A 25002-nucleotide genomic window follows, 5' to 3' on the forward strand; every position below is an offset into this window, starting at 1 on the left:
GGTCGGGTTCACCCTGAACATATAAAACAAGTATTATATGGGATTAGTCATGTTTTAAGTTTCATGACGGGTTAAATTTAACCCAATCAACAGGTCATTTTTTTTCATTAACAGGTCAGAAGTTAATGGTCATTAGGATTGATGAGTTCTTCTTGTACAGTAAGAAAGAGGGTCAAATTTACACCAACGATATTTCCGTATTCAATATAATTTGCGCAAAGATGTTGGCTTACTTATTTTTTACATTCTGATCAGTTTTGACTTTACTGGGTCAAAGTTGGTTTAAATCAAGAGTTGACTTTGATGGTCAAAATGGACCAAAGAGCCACAACCTGGTTGTTTGAGGTTCAGGAAACAAGCGGTGGCGACAACACGCAAAGTCATATTGAAATAAGCGTTCCAATAACAATTGTCGTTTTTTGCTTTGGTATTAGGTGTAGTCAAGTATTATAGAAATGATAAGGCAGTTTTTATTTGTCTATGATAATACTTCAAGTTGAGACTTTTGCATGTGCGCTTAGCAGTGCGTACACTTTTGGGCCCACGTTTCGAGCCGAGCATTCTCACACGTCACGTCATCATGCTGAGTTCTGGATGGTTGAGCCTGAAATAGCTTTTGCTGATATCGAGGTTTGAACAATTAGTTGTATTGGCGTTTTTGAAACTTGTGTGACCTTGCTTAATACATATTTAAACACGCATGCAGGATGATATGAAGTGTGCGCAGAGGCGTATGTTAGGTTTCTTTGCCGATGTTTACTTGATGATATGGAATTTATGGTTGAGAAATTTGACAAGAAGGCTATTGAGAGGCTAAAAATGGTTGCTTCAACTAACTTGTACGCCTTTCATACACCGAAGCAGTGACATTTCTGGAGGAAGCTGTTGCTAAAGGCCACAAGTTTGAGAATAAAGTAGAATGGGGAATTGATCTAGCATCTTAACATGAGAAGTACTGTTTCTATATTTGTTGTACTACCTAATTGTATTCATTTAACTAATCTATACTTTGCATTTTATGTTGTGCAGATACTTGACCGAGACTAAGTTTGAGTCACCTGTGATTGTGTACAACTATCCTAAAGGGATTAAGGCCTTTTACATGAAAGTCAACCCTGATAAGAAAACAGTAGCTGCTATGGACGTTCTTGTGCCAAAGGTGAAAGTTACTTTTCTCAATTCATTCTTGGATGCTTTATACAATTATATTTGTTTTTGATCAATCATTTTGCAGAACTATTAACATTGTGCAATATTGTATATGTTACACTAATATTCTATTGTATTAATAGGTTGGTGAACTTATTGGAGGAAGTCAGAAAGAGGAGAGTTATAAACTCATCAAAGAAAGGTATGAGAAGCAAAAACTACCCACCTAATTCTCATAAAACAGTTCGAGCCGATGTCGTCTAAGTTTAAGCGCGACTCCTTTAACTTATGAGAGCTCGACTTTGGCTCGTTTCGAGCATATTTCTAAAGCCCGAGCTTGGGTGGGGCTCGGCTCGGCTCAGCTCTTTTTTCTATTAATTTATAATTGTTTTTATACATGTTAATAGTTATAATTTTTATTGCAACACATATAAATTATTTAGTTGTTTTTTAATAGTTTTATATGTAACAATGAATGTTACATAAATATATATTTAACATGTTAAAAAATACGTAAGAGAAAAGCTCGTTTAGGCTTGCGAGCCTATTTGAACTCGATGCTTGGACTCAGGCTTAGGCTTGTTGTTTAAGCAATCTTATAGTTAGGCCCTAGCTTGGGCTTGTTTAAGCTGGGCTCGATTCTAGCTTTTAGTGAGCTGATCTCGAGTAGCATATGAGCGGCTTGGCTTGTTTGCACTCTTACTTAAATCACTTATTACATTTTCAACTCATGAACTTATGAATGGGTTCATTGTGGTTCTGGTTTATCTGAAACGGGTCCCTATAAAAAGTTTGCTTTTAATCCAGTCTTTAAAATTGTTTTATATAAAAATGAAAGTTTACGGGTCAAATAAAGACCATCCCAGCTGGTACTAAATGCTTAAAAAGACATTTTTTAACATGTGTCCAATTTGTACGCATGACTCTTGAAAAGGGTCTGCCACTTGAGCCATATGAGTGGTACCTTTACTTAGTATCATGTCAAGTCATATATTAAATAACAATTTTTTGGCCTCTGGTTAATTATTTAATATGTCTTACAGCTGATGCTCTTGTTTCTACTGGTCTTGCTAAGCTTGGATACAAGTATGTAAATATAGATGATTGTTAAGCGGAAAAAATGCGTGATCAAAAGGTTTGCATACTTTATAAAACTTTTAACAGGTAATGGTTTATAATGCGTGTACATGTTATCTAAATGTGTAGACGGTTTCAGGGTTACCTTGTCTGCTAGAATGTCAGACAAGTTTAAAGGTAATATTATTAAAAGTTTCATTACTGATTTTTAACTTGTATGTATTTAGAAAATAAAGTAGAAAAAAAGATTTTGACTAAAGGTGTTTCTGGGTCAACCCTACTCGTTAAGATTTAATCAGTGGTTACAGGGATAAAAAATTTAATTCCTAAACTTTTTGCCAATTTTACTTGTGTTTACTTAAATTTCTAATATATTGAAAACTGCTTTTCTTCATGCCTATTTCTTGCAATTTTTTCATGCCAATCTCTTCGGATGCCAATTTTAGTCGAGCTGTTTTGTTTCTTAGCTAACAGTCTAGAGACTTTGTGCCCACGAGTTCTCCCAACGTGCATATTCTAATAAGACATGATTATGTTTCATAATTGAATCAAATATGAAAAGGGTAGTTTGGTAAACTTGATTAAATTGAAGTTTTTACCTTTATGAGTTTCAAAAACTGTTTCAAGAAAAGAATGTTGCAAAATCATTTAAATGAAATAGTTTTACTTTTACATTTCTATTTAGATTGTTCATTTGACTTTATAAGGTCAAACTTGTAGTTTCAAAGCTCAAAGTTCTTGCATACTTTTACATACTAAACATCAATTATTATATTATTTTATTCAGGTTTTTCATTAACTTAATTGTATGATAATATGAAATATATGATTTGATAATTTATAAAGGACATGGCAGAACACAATTGTATCTCAGGGACAAGTTTCTTCATGTTAATTTTACGACGGTTAACAAAAAACATGGAAATTGATCAGGTCTTGTCTGTATATGTATGTGTATGTTTTGGCATGCTTTTTGAGATAGGATGTATTGACAATATTTGTTAAATAAGATTATTATTGCTAAGTGGCCGGATATTGTTGTGTATGTGTGATGATATTTGATTTATCACAAGTCTCCACATTATAAACTTGGAAGAGCAAAAACTCCCATGTCTTTGTGGTTAAGTTTACAGTTTTGGTTCATTCATAGGTGCGAAATGCGGGCCATAATATGATAAAATATATTTCTTAAATATGTTGATTTCCCTTTGGCATGGCATAAAGCAGTAATAATTTTTCTTAAAGTGATGAGATTTACAAGACACTACATTCCTTATGAACTAAGTTCTTACGATCACGATTCTATGTGAGATTTGCCTAAGGTGTTAAAGAGTTGCTATATCACAAGAGGGTTGAAGTTGCAAATTTTCATTGCCACTCCCCGCTGCAACGCGCGGGCACTCCTACTAGTAAACATTAATACTTGAAAACTTGATGTATATGAAAAGCATGAATATAGCAAGTTACTAATTGTGGAAACTTTATTGTTAAAGTGATTAGAATGTCATGGTTTTAGTTGATGATGTTATGATAAATTAGGACCATGTCACGAATTATTTTGATCTGAAAAAGGTGATATATAATTATCATATTAGAAACAATATAATCACTTGTTAAGACTTAAGCATGTTTCATTGAAATTTGGTTTGGTGTATATTTTGCTATATGATCAAAATCTGAAAAATATTAGTGAATTGCATGCTATTTTGTGCATAATTGATGGATAGAATGAATTGGTTTTAAAAAATATGACTTAAAGGGCTTGTCGGTAACTTTAACGGTCGAAAAGTTTGACTTTTAACATGAACCGACACAAAATTTAACCCCTAACGTCATAAAGTTCTTGCACAAAAAAGAGAATGATTAGATATCAAGACTTGATCATAAACGGTTCGTGTCACGAAAATCGACACGAAAACGTTAAAAACGGTCATTTTAGAGAAAATTATAATCAAAATAAAAAACTAAATTATTTTATTAAAATAACTAATAAAACATGACTAAAATTATGCAAAAACTGTATTAAAAATTTAAAACATCATTTTTTATTAAAAAGTTAACCGATTCGCCATTAAACGCGAAACTGGTAATACCGACCGTAATTAACTAAAACGACTTTATATTCGTAACAATATTAAAACCTATTTTTTTATTATTATTTTTTCCAGTAACTAAAATTATTTTTATTTTATTATAAATAATAATTAAATAATATAATATTTAATCATATGTTAAATACTACTTGTTTATTTTCTAAATTGTTAGAAAAATAGGAATATAGTTTAGAAATTTTTGTGTGCGTATATGCTTGTGTGATAACTCATAATTAGGAAATAAACAAAGATAAAAAAGTTGTCAACGAGTCATTCAAACCCGGATTATAAAAGATAAACATGCTATTATAGGTTACGAGTCTATTTGGACAATCTCTAATCAATCGTCAAAACTGTGAATTTCTCTTAAAGCCCCTTGTTTTTAAATACATTAACTATTGTTTTGGGGGAAAGACATATTATATTTAAATTCATGTTATTTTACAAACCGTATTATAGTGGAATGAATTAAATTAGTTAAATATATGTTAACTGAAATAAATAAAGGCACATAAATATTGGTAGATCTATTGGGGTGACGCCCCCCTCCCCACTTCCATTCGCGTTGGATTAAAGGTGGGAGTATTTTGAGTTTGGTATGTTTCGAGTTATCAGTTTGATAGTCATACACGCATTGTAATCTTAGCTTATTTACAATTAATACGATTTGTTTAAGAAATAAGATGTGAAATTTTAAAGGCTTTTAAATACCAATGTTAAAGAACGGTGAGGAATAAATATTATCGTTGATTATGGTAACAAATTAGTGTATAAAGGTCGCTAAACCCTTATGCCGTGAGGTTTATATAAATAAGTATTTATTTGAGAACTCACCAACATTCGTGTTGACAAACGTTTTTAATATGCCTTTTAGGTAAATGACGTTTGTAAGTTTCATGAAGTTGGGGAAGAATGTAGATGTCGAGTTTGAAGTTTGAATAAATAAATAAGATAAACTTTTGTTATTTAAATAAGACTTGGTGTGTCAGCACACATGCAAACTCTGATTTTAATAAAGTCCACTTTTAAGAAAATAAATATATATTTTACTATGATTGGCTAACATCTGTCACCACCCGAACGCGTTAAGCTAAGTCTTAAGCTGTTTAAATTAAGGGTTTTCGGGGTGTGACTAAACAAACGTCTGAAAGATGTCAAACTCATTTTTGAACTTAATAGGCCAAAACAAAGGGTTAGATGTACCGTCTAATCATGTAACGGCCCGTCACTTCCCAACTTTTGATACATTTTAAACAGATTAAACCTGTGATGGTTTCGGACCATTTCAAACTAAAATTTATTATTTTATAGGAAGTTAAGTCTTGAACCTATAAAAGCGAACCAATCTTTATCAACGAGGTATGAAACGATAAAATTAGGCTAATGTGGTCTGTAGCTGGATCAAGAGATACAATCCATGTGTTTATGTCTACCTATTTTGTTATAGGTTAAGCATCATTCGCAAATTTTTTAAAACGAAATCACCGTATCATACAGAATATACAATCATAAGTGAATACGTTAAATCTGTACAATCAGTCAACTTAATTTATACACGATAAGATAAACAAGTTGTTTGTCTTAAAGAGTCAGTCAAACGTCTACATGAGATTACGTGATCTCTAAAAGAGTGTTACAATACAAAATAGAAAATAAAATTAACTCAGACCGATTACACATGAGACTGGATCTAAACATAACTAACCTAGCAGACATGTTATTTTCAGTCATAACCAGATCTCCATTAGGCATAGCTCCCAAAGAACCCTTCAATTGTGTCTGTATTGCAAAGGTACGAACCACGAGATGGAAAGATATTCCCGCTGAGTTGTATATAAAACTATCTTTGTATTTAATGAAAAGTTTACTTAAACTCTCTTAGAGTCCGTTAATGTTTCACCTGCTTAATGCTGACATATTTGCGTCCCACAATTCAGGTAACTAAGGTGTAGCAGCTTGTACAAGGATTAGGAATCATCATGAAAGTTAGAGGATCGAGACATGAAGATGGCTCAGTTTTGTTAATCATAATCCTTGTATAATGATATAATATCTTGTAAACCAAATACTTGGGTTTTTAACTCCCGATTTAATTTTCAGTGTAAATTAATATTTTATTATGAAACAAGTCTTCCATTAAAATAAACTTGCAACTCTAATATATTTACAAAACCGGTACAAACGGTTGTGACACTTTTAGGCCCTAAGTTGATTTTATTGTTTTTGATTATGAATTCAATGTTCTTGAGCATGATTATTAGCTAAACCTCCTAGCTACTTAGGTTTTGAAGAATATTAACATCATTTGAGTGCGTATTCAAATTTAGTTAATTACACGGCGTATTACTATTGAAAAACTTTATTTAATTCGATATTTGACGTGTTAAGATTTTATTTTATATAACTATTGCGTAGTGATTCAGCGCATTATTTTGAAAATCAAGTGTTTTGAGAAGATTTGGAGGGAAGGCATGATACCTTGTTGAGAAAGGTGTTGGTTTGATATAGTTGAATCAATGTCAAGAAAAGAAGCAGAAACAAAATTCAACTTATTATCAAAGAAAGTCCATGAAGAAAAGAAAATCATTGCCAAACACACGAAAGAAAGAGAGCAGAAAGAAAAGGCAGAGAACGAAAAAGAAGATAAAGAAAGAAAGATACTTGTAGATAAAGCAACCGACAGAGCTTAAAAAGAAAGAAATGTTTTGAGTGTGCAATAAGAAGAGATTCTGGAAACACTGATAACGGCTAGGAATGCACATGCAGACCTAAGAAAACTAACAAGAACTCAGAAGAAGGAGCTATATGATCTTCAATTGAAAAAGTATAAGGAGAAATTGAGTGCTCAATAGAAAATTGATGAAACCGAAGCAACTCCCTCTTCTCAACCACAAACTAAACCCAAACCAATTGTTCCTAAATAGGGAAAACATGAAAAGCCTTGGGAAGATGAAGAGAAGGTTGATATTTTGATGCAAATAATCTTTAAGAATGGGATGCTAATTCGGGTTTTTCATAACCTTGGAAAGTCTCAACTGAAGGATTTATTTGAAAAAAGCTGGAGTTATTTAATGAAGTAAGCCAGGAAATTGAAAAGTCTTAATCTATGCACAAACCACCTTCAAAGGAGCAAATGAGCAAAGAAACAATTAACATGATACAAATCTTGTCTAAAGAAGGTGTTGACTATCTATCACTGATGATGATAAGCAAGAGTGATATAATCAAATTCTATGAATCAAAGGGACATGGGAGAAGACCTCAACCAGAAAAACATTTTTCATCAAGGGCTTCTACATCAAGGGTTCCCATTCCAACCACAAGGTCAGGTTTGCAAAGAGAACATCGTCCACCATCACCTGTGGACATACCAAAGAATCTATACTTTGATTCAAGGACCAAGACTTGAAAATAATAATGAAGAGTGGTGGGTTGAAGACAATAATCTTTAAAGATGACTTCACAGAATTGAACAGATAACAATTGTCTAAATTGGCAGATCTACATATCTATGATTATCAATAGGCGGATGGGTTAATGACTTGTCCAAATATTTGAAAGATCAAGCTAGGGCAGGCTTTCCTTTGTTGAATAAGAAGAGGAAGTTGGAATATACTGAAGTAGAGAAGAGGAAGAGACATAATAGGCTTAGTGAAATAAGGATGGAAAGCATATCTTTTGACAAATCTAAAAACCTTGTGAATCCTTATGCAAATATGAAGGAATGTATTAGTATGAAGAGAAGAATGAGCATACCAAATTCATAAGTACAAAGAAATGGAAGGTTTTCATGAATAAGCGATGAAAAGAAAACTGATAGTTTCATCTTGAAAAATTCTGAAAGTCTTGCTCTAAGCAGTTTAGAAGATGATTCCGAATTGGAATTTCTTCATGTGGATGAGTTAAAAGACATTATGAAATGGAACCTCCCACAGGATCATCCATTCCACGTGGAGATATGAATATTCCAACAGAAGGCAGCAACTGTTAGATGACAGAGAATAATGGAAGAAAGAAGAAGTTCAAGAAGCTGAAGCTGAAGGTAATCAATGTATAATTTACTTATAATTTTTGATTATGTATTTTGATGTAATGCCCTTAGCAGAATTCAAATAGGAACTATTTTTATTTAGTAATGTAATTTATTGCTTTTAAGGATTTGAAGTGTATTTTTGAAACAAGTGTATGTAATCTAGAGGTGTTTTGGTGCATCTGAGTTTGCTCCAATCTAGGGGGAGATTGTTGGGCCTAAAATATGATTAATGAAGATTGAAATCTTCTCAACCTCCTTAGAACTATGCTATGTTTGGAATTCTAGCAAACCAGACACTTCGAGGAAGGTTTACACTTATTCAAGCAAGGTATCTTATTTCAAGTAAGGTTATCTTCTAAAATTCTTCCAAGTGTTAGGTTCGAGTAAACTACACTTGATCAAGCAAGGTTGTTCTTCAGTCGAACAAGGTTTGCTTCACAGCACACTCTTGACTTTTTCATGCTTAAACCAATTCATTTGGTGGGTCGAGCAAGGATTCAATAAAAATGATCTCAAGCATTCTTGTAGGAAGTTAAAGGAATTATTATAAGGACTTCTACGAGCAAACTTCAACCTCGAGCAATCTATAGTACCTGAGCATACTATGTTTGCTAGAATAAGTCTTAGGACAAAAGGTTGAAGAGATCATGAAGAAAAAGTTTGCTCATGGAATATTTCCGAGCAATGTTTGGTTGTATCATGAATATTGAAGTCTGCTTGAAGAATATTTTTCTATGAAAATATTCTAAGTAAAAGCTTACTTGAAGGAATGCTCAAGCACACTTAAGGATTACAAGGTCTGCTCAACAAAGACAAAAGCTTACTCGAAGACCTATTTGACACTTGTAATAATTTGAATATGTTTGAACATGTTTAACAATCATTAGGTTTCTAGAAGGTGTCAGGCGAGGCTAGAAAATGGAATACTAGGTCACATTTATGACAACAGTCGATTACAAACTTATTCAAGCATACTAAATATCTTGTACGGAAAGCAGCCGTACCTGACATTCTACTTGAAACCCTAAAGATATTCCTTTGTGTTTCCACTGAATATTAGGAATGGAAATCTTTTGAGTTTATAGCGTGGTTGTCAGCTTTGTGTTATTAAGCAACACCTGATTATTATTGTTTCCACCAGTTTTAATCAAGGGGTTTTCACATAGTTATTTTGTAATCACTCTTGTCAATATATTTGTGGGTTACGAGTTTGTGTTGATAGAAACCGATCCTGAAAATGATGATGATTATGGGGATGTAGGTGGTGATGAGTTGGTAGTAGAAGAAAATGTGGTTGATGTACAAGCACAGTTTGATGAGGAAGTTGTTCATAATGAGGTAGTTGATGATGTGATACAACATGTAACCCAGAGCATTTACATGACCCTTATATTCCTTCCCCACCACAATCTGCAATCCAAACCCAAACCCATGAACCATATATTCCTTCCCCACTACACTCACCAATCCAAAGCCAATTAGATGAACCATATATACATGAACCAATATTTTTTGACCCAATACCAGATGAACCATATCTACCAGAATTCCTTTAAACCCACCAAAAAAATCAACCTGAATCCCCAATCCTACTCCAAAGACAAAGCCCAAACATACTATTACTCATCATCATCATCCCTAAACCTCACCCATTATCCAAAACCCAATCCACCAAACCCAAACCCAAACTTCCCAAACCTCTGAAACAGAACCTTTTAACTATGACCTTTAACCATCCCCATCACCCAAAATTAATCTTTTGACTAGAAACTTTGATCTATTAATGGAGAATTCTCATTTATGGGCAATAAACATTGAATTGGAAAACCTGCTACAAGACGCCCTTAAGGAAATTCAATCCCTAAAGAGGGAGATTGAGAAGACCTTAGATGCACCAAAACATGGGGAGAATGTTCCTATTGCTGAAAATGCAATGAATATGATTGGAATGATGTATGATGTGAGTGAAGAGGAAGATATGGAGGATGAGGTTGTGGAGGAGAATGTGATTACTGTTAATAAAGTTGTGGAGGATGTGAGAGAGACTGATGGGAATGCGATTATGGATGAAAAGGTGGAGAATTAAAATGTGGAGAATGTTGAGAAGAATGTAGTTGATGAGACTTTGGAAAATGTAGAGATGGATCAAGATGCTGATGATGATACAATGATTGATAATGATCCATATCTTGATATTTTGTATGGAGATTTTGAAGGGATTGATTCCTTGATTATGGCTGAGAGGGAAGTAGTGATGAATAGTTGGAAGACTTATTCAGATAAATTGATGAAATGCCACCTCCTACAATGAAAGAGGTTGGTCCATCAAAACCATTCAATGAAGATTATGAACAAAATGACATTCCACTGCAAGTCATTCCACTGCAAAGATTATGAAAAGAAAGAAGAACCCATACATGTCATTCCACTTCAACTTGTTAAACCTGAAAATTATGAACAAAATGACAGTGCAGACTGCAATGAATCTCTGATAGAGGCATTGGAAGATCTAACTAATCTAGGAGAGGATGAAGAAGGTGAAAGAGAGAAAGAAAAAGAGGTTAAACATGGTTCACCTCAAATAAATTTGACTGACCTTAATATTGAGAACATTAAGGCTAGACTTGAAGAGTTGAAAAGGCAAGATCCAAGGATCATTGAGTTATTGAGACATGGAATGTAATATGATGATATCCAGAATCTAAGTGATGAAGATCATGGATATTTGCTGAGAAAGAGAAGACAAGTTGAAGGAAAAAGAAGAGAAGAAAGGAAGATCTTAGAACTATATTTGTTTTATCTCAGACAATACAACTACTCACAAGAACACTTGAATAAGATATCCTTTGAAGAGATTGTCAGTCTAACTAAAGCCTTAAAAGCTAAAGAGGAGGAACAAGAGAAGAAAATGGTTGAACTAAGAATTAAAAAAAGAATTGGAAAGAAAATCCAAAGTTCTGAGAAGATATGGTGGAAAAGCTGGTTACATTGTTGAGAATGGTTTTGGTTTTGAACTAGTTGAATCAATGTCTAGAAAAGAAGTAGAACTTAAAAGAAGGAGTTGTATGATCTGGAATTGAAGAAATATGAGGAGTGGAAGACTCAAGAGAAAATTGATGAAGCAAAAACAACTCCCTTCTCTATCCCACAAAATAAACAAGACATAATGTCCCTAAACAAGGTGGAGATGTAGAGCCTTGGGAATTGAAAGAGAAGATAAATATTTTGAGGGATATTATGTTGAAAAAGGGAATGCAAAGGGGTGTCTTTGATAATTTTGGAAAATCCTAGCTAAAGGAGGTGTATGAGAGGGAGTCGGAGCCGTTTAATGAAATAAGCAAGGAGATTGAGAAATTTAAATCCATGCCTACACAACCTAGTGCTCCCAAATATGTTCCTGAAAAACATGTGTACCATGAGTCCCAATCACATTCAAAAGAGAAAATGGCTAGAGAAACAATTGATATGATACAAAATCTTTCCAAAGAAGGTGTGGATTATTTGTCATTGATGATGAGAAGCAAGGTTGATAGTATCAAGATTTATGAGTCAAGAGGGCATGTGTAACACCCCGAAACCGCAGCGGAAACGTAAACGGGATGCAACAGACACGTCTGATATCAACAGCATTGTTTATAAAGAAAACACCACTACATTAATTTAAACGTGTTACATTGTTCCGAGTTTCGTTACCGTCTAGGCGTTATCACATAAGTTTTACCGATAGTACATTAACATATTTAATACAAAATATAGATCCTTAAGCTTCCACAAAATAGCACACATCATCAAGCACGTATCACTCATTCCAATTTGAGTGTACCTAGAAAACATGTAAAGAAAACGGGTCAACTATGAATAGTTGGTGAGTTTCACTAATTTAAATAAACCTTGACAATTCATTATAATAATCATATATTAGCGATGAAATTATGCCGAGCCCACAAGTGAAACCTCTGTTAACCCAGAAACATATCTAATAACCTCTGGGGACACTGTTAACCCAGAAACATATCTAATAACCTCTGGGGACACTGTTAACCCAGAAACACATCTAATAACCTCTGGGGACACTGTTAACCCAGAAATACATTTAATAACCTCTGGGGACACTGTTAACCCAGAACACTGTTTCGGGCCTTACAATGTTAGCAACTCAGACAATTTCCATCTTAATACATTACCGTACGATTCCCGTACAATAAACATTATATAAATACATTCATTTCCATGCGATCAGCATGTACTTAAACATTTTGATAGAAACATGCTTTCCGCCCCGGGAAAATATTTAAAACATTTCAGTAAAAAGGGGCTCATGAAACTCACCTTTTCGTGAGCAAATATGTAACACTGTGCACGGCTACCGGTCCGGATCTGTAATACGATCCCTAATTCGTTACTATACAATTTCTATTAATATAACTTAAATTCGTGTTAACCGGTACGTCTGGGGACACTGTTAACCCAGTACCGTACACGATCCGGGGACAATGTTAACCCCGGAACACTTCTCAGGACTTATATTGTGATATCGTTAGAGTTTGACCGTCAAAATTATTATTATTTTGTTTTCCTCGTTTTGCGTGCCTAGCACGGTTATCCGTTTTTATGTTTCAAAAATGAGTTTGGTCACACACGACCCGAAAATAGTGTTTGACTAATATTTTAGTTAAAGCCGTGAATTTAGAGCTCGGTTTAGACGCCCCGTTTGGCCGCGGGACCCGTTTCCGTCGTTAATACACCGGAAACTGCTAAATCGGGTAAAATTACCCAAATCATCCGAATTATTTTTGGATGATTTATTTTTACTTGATTAGCTTAGTTTCATGAAAATAGTCCATTTTTAGGGTTTTTATACACCAGTCAGCTCGCTTAGGCGAACTTTGCCGGTTTACGCGTTTTAAGCTTTAAAAGTTTGTTTTTATGTTCTTTTTAGCACAAATAATTATTCGTTTAGTCTCGGATCTTGAAATTTTGCACAAATCACTTTTTGACAGTAAGAAATTTTATAAAATTATTTCCAGAATTAATTTTTATATTTAACATATATTTATCTATTTTAAACGTCATTTAAACACTAAATATGTCGAAAATATCAAACGACCTTAGAAAAATCCCAAATTTTTCCTGGATGGCCCCTGCCATCCCCAAAGTCCCCTGTAATTTTTTCCAGAACCAAAATCTCATTTTACATGCCATTTTCACTAAAACCGAGCTAGAAAACCCTAGAACTCGTTTTACCGAAAAGCCTACTTAGACTTCTCCAAATGATCTGAAATTTTGTGTGTGACTTTTATATGTTATAAAAAGCTTATCTGGAATTTTCCAGAATTTTTCATGATGTTTAACTATTTTTCATCATTTTTAGCCAAAACCGAGCATTAAAATCACCAAATATTCATCCTTTGTCCAAAAATTACCATATTTTCACAGATCTCATATTTTCATGTGTAGATCATCTCTGTGAAATTTCATGACCCAACTCTAAGTCTATCATAATCTGTCCAAATCATATAAATCATACGAAAAACCGAACTACCTTGTGTTTCTAGCTTTAGATCGCCAAGATCTTGCTTTCTAGCCTTTGCTAGCAACTAGATATAACACATACAAGCACAATAACACCACACCAAGCAAGTTACACCCACAATCAAGTCATTTCTTTCATGGTTTCGGTTAAGACATCAAAACAAAGATTTTAACCGTAGAAATTCGTTTTTGACTCTTTTAACTCCTTCCTTGGACCAAGATCCCTTGTATAACTTGTATACATCACTTGATCATGCAAGAGTCGGCTTCATCTCGGGTTTTCACCCATTTTTCATTTGAAACCTCATTTTCTTGTAAATGACTCGAGAAAAGAAGATGAACACGACTATAATCCGATCTTTACCTCGGTTTCTTGGTATAAATCAAAGGTTCTTGGATGAAGATTGAAGAGAGTTAAGGATCAAGAGTTTGTTGTTTGTAGAAAAAAGAAAATGAAAGGCTAAGGGGGCCTCCCCTTGGCCGATCGGTCTACATAAGGAGTGGGGTGGGGCCCACTCCTTCATTCTTGGCCATACATTCGGATTGTGTAATCCGGATAATGTTGTGGATAATCTGGTTCAGTTGTTTTTCGGTTAAACGTGTAATTCGGCTTAAAACGAGGCTAAAACGGTCGTTTTTCGGCTTTAAAATAAAATATATATAAAACCGATTAAAAAAAACATTAAAAACTTAAACCATGATATTTATTGACTTAAAACATCATATTATTAATAATTGCACATCTTTTTCGGCTTGATTGATCATCTCTTGCTTGGTTTGGTATTAAAGGTTTCGTTTAACGTACCGACGTACCATTAAATCGAAATTCTTTTTCCGTGCTATAATTCACTTATCCCGAAGCTTTAATGCTTCGTAAACATTACTAAACATCATATATTTCGTCTATAACGTAATCCCCGATTCGTTCGGGTTTCAATAACCGTTCATCGGTTAATCGTAATTCCAATACGATTAACCGTATGATCGAGTATAATTCGTACTGTGAATCATTCACACTCGTATAAATTCATTATAATTCATATATTCCATATTAAATAACACATAAATAGTATATACCGGCTAGGGTATACCTGAATTTGCCGGAATTGTTACATTCTCCCCCCGCAACAAAAATTTCGTCCTCAAAATTTTACACGTCGATTACTTCCTTTTGAGGAAACAGGTAGGGGTATTTCTTTCGAAATTCGTCTTTTCGTTCCCAAGTATATTCTGGGCCTCGTTGCGAATTCCATCTAACTTTGACCAACGAAATTTTATTGTGTCTAAGTTGCTTGATTTTCCCGTCTACAATTTCTATGGGTTCCTCTACGAAATTAAGCCTATCGTTTAATTGGACACCCTCTAGTGGTAACACCGATGTCTCATCCGACAGACACCTTTTCAAATTCGATACGTGAAACACGTTGTGAACTGCACTTAATTCATCGGGTAGTTCTAATCGGTAAGCTACGGGACCGATTTTTGCAGTAATATCGAATGGTCCAATATATCTCGGGGCTAACTTCCCCGCCTTGCCAAATCTAACCACACCCTTCCACGGTGATACTTTCAAATACACCTTATCACCTTTCTCAAATGACAACGGTTTTCTACGGGTATCGGCATAACTCTTCTGTCGATCCCGCGCGGCCTTCAGATTGTTCCTAATTTCAAGGATTTTGCTGGTCGTTTCCTGGACCAGGTCTGATCTAATAACCTGTGTGTCACCCACTTCAGTCCAGCAGAGTGGTGATCGGCACTTCCGCCCATACAATGCTTCGTAAGGTGCTGCCTTTATGCTGCTATGGTAACTGTTATTATAGGAAAATTCAACGAGTGGGAGATGTTGATCCCAATTTCCCTTAAAATCCAGTACACATGCACGAAGCAAGTCCTCCAGGGTTTGGATGGTCCTCTCAGACTGACCATCGGTCTGAGGGTGGTAAGCTGTGCTTAGATCAATACGCGTTCCCAACGCTTCTTGGACAGCTTGCCAAAGATTGGAGGTGAAATGGCTATCTCGATCGGAGATGATTGAAATGGGTATCCCATGTCGCGACACAATCTCATTTATATAAATCTGCGCAAGTTTCTCGGTGTTATAATTATTTCTAATCGGAATAAAATGTGCCGATTGTTGGGTTTCTATGGAATTTACAAACTTAGTTAACCGTTTAACTAGTTATAATTAATGCGGAAACGTGATAGACAAACTAACCATATGAACAACCTAGTTTATTCATTGCAAGATTACCAATAATCTATTTACTAGAAACCCGAAGCTAGGATCACATGATACGGGAACAACTAAACAATCAAAGCTATATAAATACTTACAATCTTAACCCTTTAAGAGTTTAGTAGATGGTTGAAGAAGATGATGATGATGCTACTAGATTTTCAAAGGAAAACCCTCAAACGGAATATACCCCGAGCCTCCAACACACACCGAGCTATGCTAGGAAGCTTGAACACGGAAAAACGAGACCCGAGCCCTTCCTTTTTCCTTTTGGCCGTCAACAAGAAAGAAAGAAAGGAAGAGTTGTATGTTTTTTGTTTACTTGAAAGTTATTAAAAAGGGTCTTCATCATCATCACACCCAAGAATGCATGGTTAGGTAGATATAAACACTTATACACTCAACCTCCATCTTTTGCATGTTAATGATTTTGACCAAGTTAGTGGGGTGTGGGGCCCACCCAAAACCGGCCCCAATATATAATTTTTTTTTTTTTTTTTTTTTTTTTTTTTTTTTATTTATTTTATACTTTATAAAATATATAAACACCCCATCTTTTATAAACCATTTTACAAAAGATCATATAGTTAAATAATCATTCCAATAATAATTATTTGAATAAATAAATTAACCAATTAATTTATTTAACACTTTCAAGTAAGTATTCAGAAACCCGATTTTCTGAATGTATTGTGTTCTGTATTTGTCTTATAGATCTTATCTTAACAAATACATAATTGGTATGTGTCTAACTCGTTATTGGGTATGACCCGACTTGGATCAAACACGGCTAGCCACATTAACCTAATTATGTGTCTCGGGCATACGGTATTCCAACAATCTCCCACTTGCACGTGACTCATAAGAAGTTAATGCTAATGGTGAATACCGCCTAACAACAGGTCACCACCCCTAGTGTGTTTGACTAAGTGCCATTCAATAACATCATCCCCTTCAAGTCCATACTTGATATGATATAGGTAAGTCTTATCATTACATCCCTTTGTTACTAGATGTCCTGTCAAATCGAAGAGACATAGATTGATCATTCTCTCATTGATTTAACTTAACAGGCCTTAGACATCTAAACTCTCAACACATAAGAGGAACAAATCCCATCTTGACTGCATACATCCTTGTTGACATCTCGTATGATATCTGAGCTCTTTCTTTTATGTCATCGTGTTACCGAAAAACAAAGAAGAGAGTCAAGTTATCAGACTTGATGAAAGGTCAGATCCAATATGCATCTCAGGTCAAAGGACACAATGATACTCGCCTTTACTCAAGGATTACTTATGATCAGTTGCACTAACTCCATGCAGTGATCCTCGAGAGCGGATCATGTCCAATATTTGTATCCCACAAATATCTATGAACCTTGGTGGCAAACCTATGCCTTATATTCATCACATGAATATCAACCAATCCAGGTTCATAATAGTCTTACCTTCATACTTGTTCCCACAAGCATGATCGACTACGGACGTTTAGAACAACATAAGTCATTCATGGATTAAACATGCAAAAATAGAACATAACTCATTTAATAATTAAAACTTAATTAATTTCATGAGATACCCATTACATTCGTTCTTAAACAAACACTAAACACGGATTAAATCCACTCACTAGAATACCGAAGTCCTAATGCACAAACATGACCCTCATGCTTTGGCCTATCGAGGAGCTTCGTGAGTGGGTCCGCAATATTTTGATCGGTATGAACTTTATGAATACATATTTTTCTCTTTTCAACTTCATCCCTTATGTAGTTGAATCTGCGCTCAATGTGCCTCGTTTTCTGATGAGCACGAGGCTCCTTGATCTGTGCAATAGCACCCTCATTGTCACAGAATATCTCTAGGGGCTCCTGAATGGAAGAGATAATCCCTAGATCCATGATGAACTTTTTCATCCATGCAGCCTCTTGGGCTGCCATTGAAGCGGCGATGTACTCAGATTCTGTAGTGGATAACGCGACAACATCCTGCTTCGAACTCTTCCAAGAGACAGCGCCTCCATTTAAGATGAAAACATATCCCGACTGTGACCGAGAATCATCTCGGTCAGTTTGGAAACTCGCATCCACGTAACCCTTTACGACGAGTTCCTCCTCACCAGACCCATATATTAAAAACATATCCTTAGTCCTTCTAAGGTATTTTAATATATTCTTGACAGCCATCCAATGACTGTCACCTGGGTTGTGCTGGTATCTACTTGTTATGCTTAAAGCATACGAGACATCCGGTCTAGTGCACATCATTGCATACATAATAGATCCTATTGCCGAAGCATAAGGAACATGCTTCATCCTATCCTGCTCTTCCTTAGAGCTAGGACTTTGGGATGAGCTTAATACAGTTCCTCTAGGAATAGGCACCAAACCTTTCTTAGAGTTTTCCATCCTAAACCTCTTTAGGATTTTATCAATGTACGCACTTTGATTGAGTCCGATCAATTTCCTTTGTCTATCCCTATAGACTTTTATTCCCAAGATATATGTCGCTTCTCCAAGATCCTTAATTGAGAAACGACTACTTAACCACGTTTTAACGTTTTCCATACTTGGTATATCATTTCCAAATAAAAGTATATCATCGACATACAAAATAAGGAAAATGATTATACTCCCACTAGCCCATTTATACACACATGCCTCATCACCGTTTTGGACGAAACCAAACGCTTTGATTTCTTCATTAAAACGATGATTCCACATCCGTGATGCTTGTTTCAATCCGTAGATTGATTTCCTTAACTTACAAACTTTATCAGGATTAGATGGATCGACAAAACCTTCAGGCTGAACCATATGGACATCTTCCTCAAGATATCCATTTAGAAAAGCGGTCTTGACATCCATTTGCCATATCTCATAATCAAAATGAGCTGCAATGGCAAACAATATCCTGATCGACTTAAGCATCGCGACTGGCGAGAAGGTTTCATCATAATCAATCCCTTGAGTTTGCGTGAAACCTTTTGCGACAAGTCGAGCTTTGTAAGTATCTAAATTTCCATGCATATCGGTCTTCTTTTTGAAGACCCACTTACATCCAACCAGTTTGGAGTTAAGTGGACGATCAACCAATTCCCAAACTTGGTTATCGTGCATGGATTGCATCTCGGCGCTCATGGCTTCAAGCCATTTGTCACAATCAGGTTGTGACATAGCATCTTTGTAGGAGATCGGTTCATCCGAATCAATCAAGTAGCAATCATCCACAAGAAATCCATATCTCTTGGGAGGTTGACTAACCCTACTAGATCTGCGAGCAACGTGCGTATGATCAACCATTTGATCATCTTCAACATCCTCGTGTTGAAAGCTAGTATCGACCAACTGTGTATCATCCAGTGATTCTTGAACCTCTTCAAGTTCCACTCTCTTTTCACTAGGTCCTTCCATAAGGAACCTAGTTTCTAAGAAGTATCCTTTGCGTGAAACAAACACTCTTTGTTCACTAGGATCATAGAATATATATCCTATATCATCCTTTGGGTATCCTATGAAGACACACCTGATGGATCGAGCCTCAAGCTTATTTGGGGTGTCACGTTTAACATAAACTATGCATCCCCATATCCTTAAATATGAAAAGGATGGAACCTTTCCATGCCACACTTCATAGGGTATTCGATCCACCTTTTTGGTCGGGGCCATATTCAAAATACGAGCCGCTGTGAGTAGCGCATATCCCCAAAATGATGGCGGTAGTGAGCTTCGTGCCATCATTGATCGAACCATGTCCAACAGTGTTCGATTCCTCCTCTCGGATACTCCGTTATGTTGAGGAGTTCCAGGAGGAGTGAGCTGTGAAATAATTCCACAATCTCTAAGATGACTTTGAAAGGTATCACTTAGGTATTCGCCTCCTCTATCGGAGCGGAGTACCTTGATTGTTCGGTTGAGCTGATTTTGCACTTCATTTTGAAATTCTTTGAACATTTCAAAGGCTTCATGTTTGTGTTTCATTAGATAAACATACCCATATCGACTAAAATCGTCGGTAAAGGTAATGAAGTACCTTTCACTATTCCTACTAGTTGGCTTGAAAGGTCCGCATACATCCGTATGTATGATACCTAACAAATCCTTAGCCCTTTCATTTGTACCTTTGAAAGGCTCTTTGGTCATCTTGCCTTGAATACAAGATTCACACTCATCAAACGAACCTAACTCGTTTGTTTTCAAAAGACCATTCTTTTGGAGAGTGTTTATACGATTCTTGTTTATGTGTCCAAGGCGACAATGCCAAATGTAGGAATCACTCAAACCCTTTTTGAGTCTTTTAGTAGAAGTTTGATATAATGAGCTATTTGAGGTATTATCATGAACCAATTCATAAATACCGTTGTTTGGTACAGCTTTAAAATAAAAGATACCATTAGATGACACATGCATTTCCGATCCTACAAATTTAAAGTCAAAGTTACATTGTCTAAGAAGGTGCACAGAAATAATGTTCCTAGTCAAACTAGGAGCATACAAAACATTTTTTAAAACAACTTCCAAACCACTTGGAAGTGATAAAGTGAAGTCTCCTCTAGCGACCACGTGTACTCTTGCACCGTTGCCCATGAAAAGATTCACTTCGCCCTTCTTCAAGTCTTCATTCCTTTTGAACCCCTGCAACCAATTGCAAATATGAGTTCCACATCCGGTATCCAATACCCATGTGTTAGAAGAAATAAGATTTAGCTCAACATTAATCATAAAGACATTACCCGAGGTATGCGCCGCATTCCTCTTGTCTTTTAGCTCTTTTAGGTAGACCGGGCAATTGCGTTTCCAGTGTCCGGTCTCCCCACAACCAAAACAAGGATCATCCTTATGACCCCTTGGTTCCACAACCTTTTGTTTCTTTGCCATAACCGGTGATTTGCCCTTACCCTTAAGATGCATAGGGGGACCCTTCCTTTTAGCTACCTTAGCCTTAAGATTGGGTTGAGATCGATTCTTGGATCTACCTTCATTGATTGCAAACACGGGTAAAACCCTTTTGCCCATGCTCGCCTCGGCTGTTTTAAGCATTGAGTGAAGTTCTCCAATGGTTTTGTCCCACCCGTTCATGTTATAATTTAACACGAAAGTGTCGAACCTTTTCGACAAAGAGTTAAGGATCAAATCCGTTGCTAACTCATTTGAGATGGGACAATTGAGCTTAGTGAGCCGATCAATATAACTTTTCATCTTAAGTACATAAGATGAAACTGGTTGACTATCATCCATTCTACATGCATGTAAGGCTCGAACCGTTTCGAACCTTTCCACTCTCGATTGCTTAAGGAACATTTCCTTAAGTTGAGTAATCATGTCGTACGCATTATGGTTTTCGAAATCCTTTTGGATTTCGGGAACCATAGTCGCCAACATGAGGCATGATACTTGAATGGAATCTTCCGTGAGTTTGACCCAATTCATGTATTCGACCTCAGTTCCCTCTTCCGGTTCTTCGGGGATAGGTGTTTCCAAAACATGATATAATTTTTCTTGTTTTAGAACAATCCTTAAATTTCGGAACCAATCCGAAAAGTTATTGTGGTTAAGACGGTCTTTAGCGAGAATAGATCGGAGAGATACGTTTTGGACGTTAGGGATAATGTTGTCGTCGACGTGTGTGGCCATCTGCAGAATTTTAAATAAGTTCATTTTAGTGTTTTAACCTTTTAATTATTAATACCCTTTTATATATACCAAATATAATTAATAATTAAAATCTAGAATCCAACGATAAACCCGACTCCGGTTAGGTGACCTTTTTCCCTTTGTCGGTTTATCAAGGTAGTTATTCATAACAATTGCAAACCCTTTTGCAACTTCTAGAATTTATGGGACCGGTTCGAAATCATATTTCGTGTTGGCATGTTTTATCCCATCAACACCCATTAGACCCCATGCTTGGGTGACCCTCTTCACATGGTTCTAATTTAAGTTGTCCTACTTGTATCAACTTGTAATATTAACATACAAATGGTTAGGTGACCTTTTTCCCATTTATATGCCAATATTACCTTAACATGTTAATTTACTCTATGCGGTTAGGTGACCTTTTTCCCACTAAGAGCTTACTAATATGTTAAGTGTTATACAAAAGGATGGTGTTTAACTTATTATCCTTAATTTTAAAGGGATTTTTAGTTTTAATAATTCTAGATATAAAACTTTAAATCATGTTCTAACATGCATTTAGAAACATGATTTTGAAACCATTTTCAAAACTAATTTATAATAAAACCATTTTTATTATGGGCGTGAGACGGCTAGTTAATAATTCCATTTTATTAAACTACGTGTCACGTAATTACCGATAATTATTAGAACCCGTTTTATGCTTTGTTAATTAATTCTATGTGACGGAGTTGATATCCTAATATCTAACAACCACACAATCAAACAATCAATCAACAAGCATACACACAATATATATACTAGACACGAGCCACTAAGTTAGACCACACTTGTTAGCCGAAACAAGTGTGTGTCTTAGGTCCAATCCTAAGGGACACATGACACATGGATGTTGTAGCTCCCACTCGATCCCGCATCCAAATGCTTCGAGCATCTTCTTCAACCTTGTTGTGATCCATTGGGCTTGAACTTGGGCCTTAGCTTCCATAAGCTTCCACTTGGGCTCAATTGGTGGGCTTAGGTCCTTTTGGGCTTGAATCCCTTAATGGGCTTGTGAAACCCATTATGACCATACCCGGCCCAATTAGGCCCAAACTTCCAACTTTGCAATCTTCTTAAATTTTACAAAATTAAATGTCCTAATACATTTTTTCTATAAAATAAAGATATTACAAATTACCTATTTATTACATACCCATATGAATAAATAATTACAAAATAGCCCCTAATAAATTATTACAAACCGATACTTTGAATAATAAATTACAATCACAACATCAACCACAAACAAAACATCCATTTGGTCTACGGCTCGGTCTAGTACTAACAAACATAACCCGATATGTCATAGGAACCCGTTCCAAAAACCCCTTTGCTTTATCGGGCCTAGCCCAACCCATTTGGGCTTGACCCAATAACAAGATTATGGGCCTCGGCCCAATTAAAAACTGCATGGGCTCGGCCCAAATAAAACTATATGGGCTCGGCCCAATAATAACCATGGGCTCGGTCCATTTAAAACTTTATGGGCTCGGCCCAATAAAATTTTATGGGCTCGGCCCAAATAACCAAAATGGGCTTCGGCCCAAATTCACCCGAATTGGGCTTCGGCCCATTTGCCCGGTTTTTTTTTTTTTTTTTTTTTTTGAACAAAGCCAAAAACAATAACAAGATTAAATACAAAAATATCATGCATGTTAATTTTTGTATAAAATCTTTCAAGGGGAAAATAAAAAAACCGAGAACCCGAAGCTTAGTTTCCCGTATCCCGGCTCTTGATGCCATTTGTTGGGTTTCTATGGAATTTACAAACTTAGTTAACCGTTTAACTAGTTATAATTAATGCGGAAACGTGATAGACAAACTAACCATATGAACAACCTAGTTTATTCATTGCAAGATTACCAATAATCTATTTACTAGAAACCCGAAGCTAGGATCACATGATACGGGAACAACTAAACAATCAAAGCTATATAAATACTTACAATCTTAACCCTTTAAGAGTTTAGTAGATGGTTGAAGAAGATGATGATGATGCTACTAGATTTTCAAAGGAAAACCCTCAAACGGAATATACCCCGAGCCTCCAACACACACCGAGCTATGCTAGGAAGCTTGAACACGGAAAAACGAGACCCGAGCCCTTCCTTTTTCCTTTTGGCCGTCAACAAGAAAGAAAGAAAGGAAGAGTTGTATGTTTTTTGTTTACTTGAAAGTTATTAAAAAGGGTCTTCATCATCATCACACCCAAGAATGCATGGTTAGGTAGATATAAACACTTATACACTCAACCTCCATCTTTTGCATGTTAATGATTTTGACCAAGTTAGTGGGGTGTGGGGCCCACCCAAAACCGGCCCCAATATATAATTTTTTTTTTTTTTTTTTTTTTTTTTTTTTTTTATTTATTTTATACTTTATAAAATATATAAACACCCCATCTTTTATAAACCATTTTACAAAAGATCATATAGTTAAATAATCATTCCAATAATAATTATTTGAATAAATAAATTAACCAATTAATTTATTTAACACTTTCAAGTAAGTATTCAGAAACCCGATTTTCTGAATGTATTGTGTTCTGTATTTGTCTTATAGATCTTATCTTAACAAATACATAATTGGTATGTGTCTAACTCGTTATTGGGTATGACCCGACTTGGATCAAACACGGCTAGCCACATTAACCTAATTATGTGTCTCGGGCATACGGTATTCCAACACCGATTTGGTTAATCGATCCACGATTACCCAAATTGCATCATGTCCACGGGACGTCTTAGGGAGATGTGTCACAAAATCCATCGTGATTTGCTCCCATTTCCATTCGGGAATTTCCGGTTGTTGTAACATTCCCGAGGGTTTCTGATGCTCCGCCTTAACCCTCGCACACGTCGTACACTTACCGACGTATGTGGCTATATCCTTTTTCATACCCGGCCACCAGTAGAATTCCTTCACATCCTTGTACATCTTATCCGATCCCGGATGTATGGAATATTTCGATCTATGCTCTTCGTCCATGATTAATTCACGAAGGTCATGGAGGGTCGGGACCCAAACCCGGTTTTTGAAATAGAGAATTTCGTCCTTGCGCTGTTCGAAATTCTTCTCATTGCCGTAAAGTCCCTCTTTTTCCATTTGTTCCTCTTTCAACGCCTCACGTTGAGCGACTCGAATCAGATCCGAAAGGTTTGACTGGACTATCATCCCCAGCGCTCGCACACGCAATGGC

At 35.8% G+C, this 25002-nt stretch overlaps 1 long non-coding RNA gene across 1 annotated transcript; it reads left to right on the forward strand.

Moving 5' to 3' along the window:
• The first annotated feature begins 488 nt into the window (after positions 1-488).
• Positions 489-3271, forward strand: LOC143579027 (uncharacterized). Its single transcript, XR_013143388.1, has 5 exons — positions 489-630; positions 707-952; positions 1030-1159; positions 1293-1351; positions 3073-3271. It is a non-coding gene; the product is annotated as an uncharacterized LOC143579027 (long non-coding RNA).
• Positions 3272-25002: the final 21731 nt, after the last annotated feature.

The sequence above is a fragment of the Bidens hawaiensis genome, unplaced genomic scaffold (assembly GCF_021521415.1).
Source record: "Bidens hawaiensis isolate Kalapana, Puna unplaced genomic scaffold, B.hawaiensis_p1.1 tig00000142_1, whole genome shotgun sequence".
Classification (NCBI taxonomy): Eukaryota; Viridiplantae; Streptophyta; class Magnoliopsida; order Asterales; family Asteraceae; genus Bidens; species Bidens hawaiensis.